The 6,034-nt window shown below is 42.6% G+C and overlaps 1 pseudogene; it reads left to right on the top strand.

Annotated features, from left to right (window-relative positions):
• The first annotated feature begins 4,784 nt into the window (after positions 1–4,784).
• LOC100944834 lies at positions 4,785–5,039 on the top strand (annotated as a pseudogene).
• Positions 5,040–6,034: the final 995 nt, after the last annotated feature.

Genomic DNA, 6,034 nt, shown 5'->3' with positions numbered 1-6,034 from the left:
TCTGAAGAAAACATAAGAAGGCATGCCCAAAATGTATACAGTCTCCACAAAAATTATAGAATGACAAGGAATCTTTGTGGACGTGAGTGCAATCCAGTACAAAGTACAGTGACATGAGGAATGGTTTATACCAAACCAAAAGGAAGAGTTACAAGGTAAGTAGTGAAAAGCTTACCTGAAAAGGTCACTACTACCTTTGTCTTGGTGCAAGAGACCAGAAATATATGAAGGGGCAGCACCTGTAGCTCAGTGGAGAGGGTGCTGGCCACATACACTGAGGTTGGTGGGTTTGAACCCATCCCGGGCCAGCTAAAAAATAACAATGACGACTGCAACAACAACAAAAAAATAGTGAGGCATTGTGGCAGGTGCCTGTAGTCCCAACTACTTGGGAGGCTGAGGCAAGAGAATTGCTTAAGCCCAAGAGTTCGAGGTTGCTGTGAGCTGTGACACCACAGCACTCTACTGAGGGTGACATAGTGAGACTCTGTCTCAAAAAAAAGAGAGAAAATATAATAAAAACATGCATAGAATGTGATTAAAGTGTTTTTAGATACTTGTACAATGTTTTATTAAATATATAGATTTTTCTCAAAATAACAGTACGATTTAGTCTGGAGTGAGTAACTTACTCCCCATTGGTGCTTATCAGGTACTGAATTGGCATTGTTATGTGACTGCTATGGCCCAAAGTTAATGGATTATTTACCAGCATAGCAAAGTTTAAGAAGTAGTTAAGAAGGCCAATCTTGGCATAAATTTGTAAGGAGACTAACCTCTTGTGCGCAGCAAGTAAAAGTATAAACTCTTTTTTTTAAAAAAAAAGTGATCTTCAATATTTTATTCATTTTTAAATATTTATAAATTTAATATTCTATCTTAGTACATTATTTTCTAAATAATATTCTTCCCCTCCACAGTAATATCCAATGGTAATTGATATCTAGAAAGTCTCTGGTATATAGGCTCTGAAGACACAGTCTCTTCAATTGAATCCAGGTTCTACTACTACCTGCTGTGGTAGGCAAAATAATGACCTCCCACAGATGTCCACTTCTTTTTTGTTTTTGTTTTTTATTTGTTGGGGATTCATTGATGGCACAAGATACCAGGTTACACTGATTGCATTTATGGTAAATCCCTCCTATAATTGGGTCTTGCCTCCAAAAGGCATGTCACATGCCAAGATCCCACCCCCTACCTCCTTCCCTCTTTCTGCTCTTCCTTTCCCCCAACCTCCCCTCCTTCTCTCTCTTTGCTCTCCCCTTCCCCCACTCCCCAGCATGTATTAAGTCATTAATTGTCCTCATACTAATATTGAGTACATAGGGGCAGCACCTGTGGCTCAGTGAGTAGAGTGCCAGCTCTATATATCAAGGGTGGTGGGTTCGAACCTGGCCCTGGCCAAACTGCAACAAAAAAATAGCTGGATGTTATGGCGGGCGCCTGTAGTCCCAGCTACTTGGGAGGCTGAGGCAAGAGAATCGCCTAAGCCCAGGAGTTGAAGGTTGCTGTGAGCTGTGATGCCATGCAACTCTACAAAGGACAATAAAATGAGACTCTGTCTCTTAAACTCTTAAAAAAAAAAAAAAGTTCGAGTACATAGGATTCATGCTCCTCCATTCTCGTGAAGCTTTACCAAGAATAATGTATTCCACTTCCATCCAGGTTAATACAAAGGATGTAAAGTCTCCATCTTTTTAATGGCTGAATAGTATTCCATGGTATACATATACCACATTTTGTTAATCCATTCCTGGGTAGGTGGGCATTTAGGCTCTTTCTACATTTTGGCAATTGTAAATTAAGCTGAGTAGGGTGGCGCCTGTGGCTCAGTGGGCAGGGTGCTGGCCCCATATACTGAGGGTGGTGGGTTCAAACCCAGCCCAGACCAAACTGTAACAACAAAAAAAATAGCTGGGCATTGTGGTGGACACCTGTAATCTGATTTACTTGGGAGGCTGAGGCAAGAGAATCACCTAAGCCCAGGAGTTGGAGGTTGCTGTGAGCTGTATGATGCCACGGCACTCTACCGAGGATGATAAAGTGAGATTCTGTCTCTATAAAAAAAAAATTTGATAAACTGTCTTAATGGTTCTGGGAAGCACCCTGGAAATGTTTGGTGAAATTAAGTATGTGTGTGTCCTGTTATTCCAAGATCCCATCTTCTGGGTATATATGTGTTTTAGAAAAATTGTCATGCAAGTTACCATAGGAACATATACAATTGTTCATCCAGTTCTGCCCATGATAGGAGGGAGATGGAAGCAACTCAGGTGTTTTAACCAGAGGAACAGGTATGGAAAATAGGTGGATACAGATTATGGAAGAAATGTAGTAACTAAAAGCAACAAACTAGGTGTACCTACAGATACATTTTTTAAATGAAAAAAGAAAAATAGCCAGGCATAGTATTGCATGCCTGTAGTCCCAGCTACTCAGGAGGCTGAGACAAAAGGATTGCTTGAGCCCAAAAGTTTGAGGCTGCTGGGAGATGCCATAGCATTCTACCCAGGGTGACAGAGTGACACTCTGCCTCAAAAAAAAAAAAGGAGGGAAAGAAAGAAAGAAAAGAGAGAAAGAAAGAAGAAAGAAAGGAAGGAAGGGAGGGAGAAGACATATTTAAAGCACAATAATAGTTCAGCATGGTGGCTCACATATGTAACCCCAGCTCTTTGGGAGGCTAAGGTGCTAAGATTGCTTGAGGCCGGGAGTTTAAGACCAGCCTGGGTAACATAGTGAGACCTTATCTCTAAAAAAAAAAAAAGAAAGAAAGAAAGACAGAAAGAAAGAAAGGAAAGAATTACCCAGGTATAGTGGCACATGCCTATAGTCCTAGATATTTGGGAGGCTGAGGTGGGAGGATCACTTGAGCACAGCAGTGTGAGATTGCAGTGAGTGATAATCATACCTCTACACTCAATCCTGGGCCACAGAGCAAGTTCCTAGCTCAGTCAGTCAATCACTAAATCAATAAAATAAAACCCAATGTTATTTATGTATATTAAAAACAAATACAAAAATATAGTGGCTCACACCTGTAATCCTAACATTCTGGGAGGCCGAGCAGGAGGATCCCTTGAGTTCGAGACCAGCCTGAGCCAGAGTGAGACCCCCTTTCTAATAAAAATAGAAAAATTAGCTGGGCATCATGGTGGGCGCCTATAGTCCCAGCTACTCAGGAGGATGAGGCAGGAGCCAGGAGTTTGAGGTTCCTGTGAGGTAGGCTGACACCATGGCACTCAAGCCTTGGCAATAGAGTGATACTCTGTCTCAAAAAACAAAAACAAAAACAAATACATATTCTGGGTTCCTGTGACTCTTTGCACACCTCCTCCTAAAACCTATACAGAACAAGCCAGGTGTGGTGGCTCATGCCTGTAATCCTAGTCCTCTGGGAGGCCAAGGTGACGGGATCACCTGAGCTCAGGAGTATGAGATCAGCCTGAACAAGAGTGAGATCTTGTTTCTACTAAAAATAAAAAAACTAGCCGGACATTGTGGTGGGCACCTATAGTCCCAGATACTCGGGAGGCTGAGGCAAGAGAATTGCTTGAGCCCAGAAGTTTGAGGTTGCTGTGAGCTATAACACCATGACACTGAACTCCAGGGTGACTGAATGAGACTCTGTCTCAAACAAAACAAAACAAAAACTGTATGGAACAAAAAGGAAAGCAAATAAAAATTCCTAACCCTGATACTAAATACAGAAAAAAAACCCTACAATCCCCAATTTACATTCGAGCTATGAAAACTATGCCAGAGACAGTCAGATCTCCTGCAAGTATGTGGATGTTCCTGGAACTACTTGGAAGAGTAGGAAATATGGATGGTCTTAGCATTGATGAAACCTCATAATATCAACGCGGGTTCATTCCCAGAAGCAAGGCGCCCAGTCCTTAGAGGACAGCTGAGAATTGGTCTGAAACTTGGCATATCATGCCTGTCAATGGGAGTCATAAGGGTTTGGAAAAGTCCAAGGAACAAAGGTAGCAGTCTTGGGAGAGGGTCTCTTTTGAAATAAAGAGATAATTTGGGAAGTAAAAATAATTATTCTTAGTAGTGAGTATCCCACTGAAAAAAAAAGAGTAGGAAAATCAGGGGAAATTGACTGCAAGAAAAGCACACTATAATTAAGAAAACTGCTTTTTACTATAACAACAGAAGAGGGAGCTCTTGGGCTAAAAACTGCCCCTGGCACCCCCACACCCCATCTCCCCAAACCAGTTTCAAAAGCTTCTTCGCTTCTCTCCAAAGGATCCGCCTGTTTGGTTGGCTATTGTGCCTCATACCTATAATCCCAGTAGTTTGTGAGGCCAAGGTGGGAAGACTGCTTGAGGCCAAAAGTTTGAGACCAGCCTCGGCAAGAGATCGAAATCAACTTCCCTACAAGAAATTGATTTTAAAAAATCCATGTTATGGGTGGCGCCTGTGGCTCAGTGGTAGGGCGCCAGTCCCATATACCAAGGGTGATGGGTTTGAACTCAGCCCAGGCCAAACTGCAACAAAAAAATAGCCAGGCGTTGTGGTGGGCACCAGTAGTCCCAGCTACTTGGGAGGCTGAGATAAGCGAATCGCATACGCCCAGGAGTTGGAGGTTGCTATGAGCTGTAACACTATGGCACTCTACCCAGGGCAACAGCTTGAGACTCTGTCTCAAAAAAAAAAAAAAAAAAAGGGAGCAGTGTGAAGAAGAGGAGGCGAGAACGACCCCCAGACCCACCAAAGCTCGTGCGTCGCTGCATCCCCGTGTATAGCGCCTACGTCCTGCTGCTTTTGCCACCATGGAGCCCAAGAGAAAGGCTGAAGGGGATGCTAAAGGAGATAAAGCCAAGGCAAAGGACGAACCACAGACAAGATCCGCAAGGTTGTCTGCTAAACCTGCTCCTCCAAAGCCAGAGCCCAAGCCTAAAAAGGCCCCTGCACAGAAGGGAGAGAAGGTACCCAAAGGGAAAAAGGGAAAAGCTGACCCTGCAGAAAATGGAGATGCCAAAACAGATCAGGCACAGAAAGCTGCAGGTGCTGGGGATACCAGGTGAAGTGTGTGCATTTTTGATAACTATGTACTTCTGGTGACTGTACAGTTTGAAATACTATTTTTTATCAAGTTTTATAAAAATGCAGAATTTTGTTGTACTTTTTTTTTTTTTAAAGCTATGTTGTTAGCACGCAGAACACTTCATTGTTTTTTGGGGAAGGGGGCATATGTCATTAATAGAATGTTTCCAAAGCAAGATTAATATGAGGGAAAATGTCTTCTCCCTCTAGTTTTGAGAGACTTCCTCTTGGCTCCCAAGAGGAGGGATTCCCTGATGTTGACACACAGCCACCTTGGCATAAATGCCCTGTGGTATGGAAAAACTAATTTGTCTTTATGTCCTATTCTCCCTCTGCCTTAAGCATAGTCTTTACTCCTTTAAGCCCAGTCACCTCTTGGGACCTGACCCCCCAAGGGGTTACCAGAATATCAAGGAATTTGGACTTTTTCAATAATACCACTGAATGGCATCCCTCAAAAAAGCAGTGGTTCCATTTGTACATTTTTGGATCTTCAGATAAATTCTGCCATTTCATTTCATTTCCTGAATGTCAGGATCGGCTTGTGAAAAGTTGTTAAACAGCATGCCAAATGTGAAATGTCAACCCTCACTCTAAACTTCCCTGTTCAGAGCATCAAATGAAGACTTCATTGGGTTTTATAGTGACTTTCTGATTTTTAGTAGAACATTGAAGAGAGTTTGAAAGTTGTAGTATACTGTTAATGATCGTCTGCCCATGTCCTGCCTGAAATACCACAGTTGTTTATGAAAAGTATCTTTAATAAAGCTGGATACAGTTTGGCTTGGAAAAAAAAAAAAGAACCATGTTATAATCTGGTACAGGCTGGGGGGTAGCTTGCACCTGTACCTAGCACTCTTGAGAGGCTGAGGCAGAAGATTGCTTGAACTTAGGAGTTTGAGACTAGCCTGAGCAAGAGTGAGACCCTGTCTCTACTAAGCATAGAAAAACTGGCTCGGCGCCTGTGGCTCAAGTG

Source organism: Otolemur garnettii, unplaced genomic scaffold (assembly GCF_000181295.1).
Source record: "Otolemur garnettii isolate 467f Iridium unplaced genomic scaffold, OtoGar3 scaffold00043, whole genome shotgun sequence".
Taxonomy (NCBI): Eukaryota; Metazoa; Chordata; class Mammalia; order Primates; family Galagidae; genus Otolemur; species Otolemur garnettii.
Note: the sequence above shows the minus strand (reverse complement) of the source record. Positions and strands in the feature narration are given on the sequence as shown.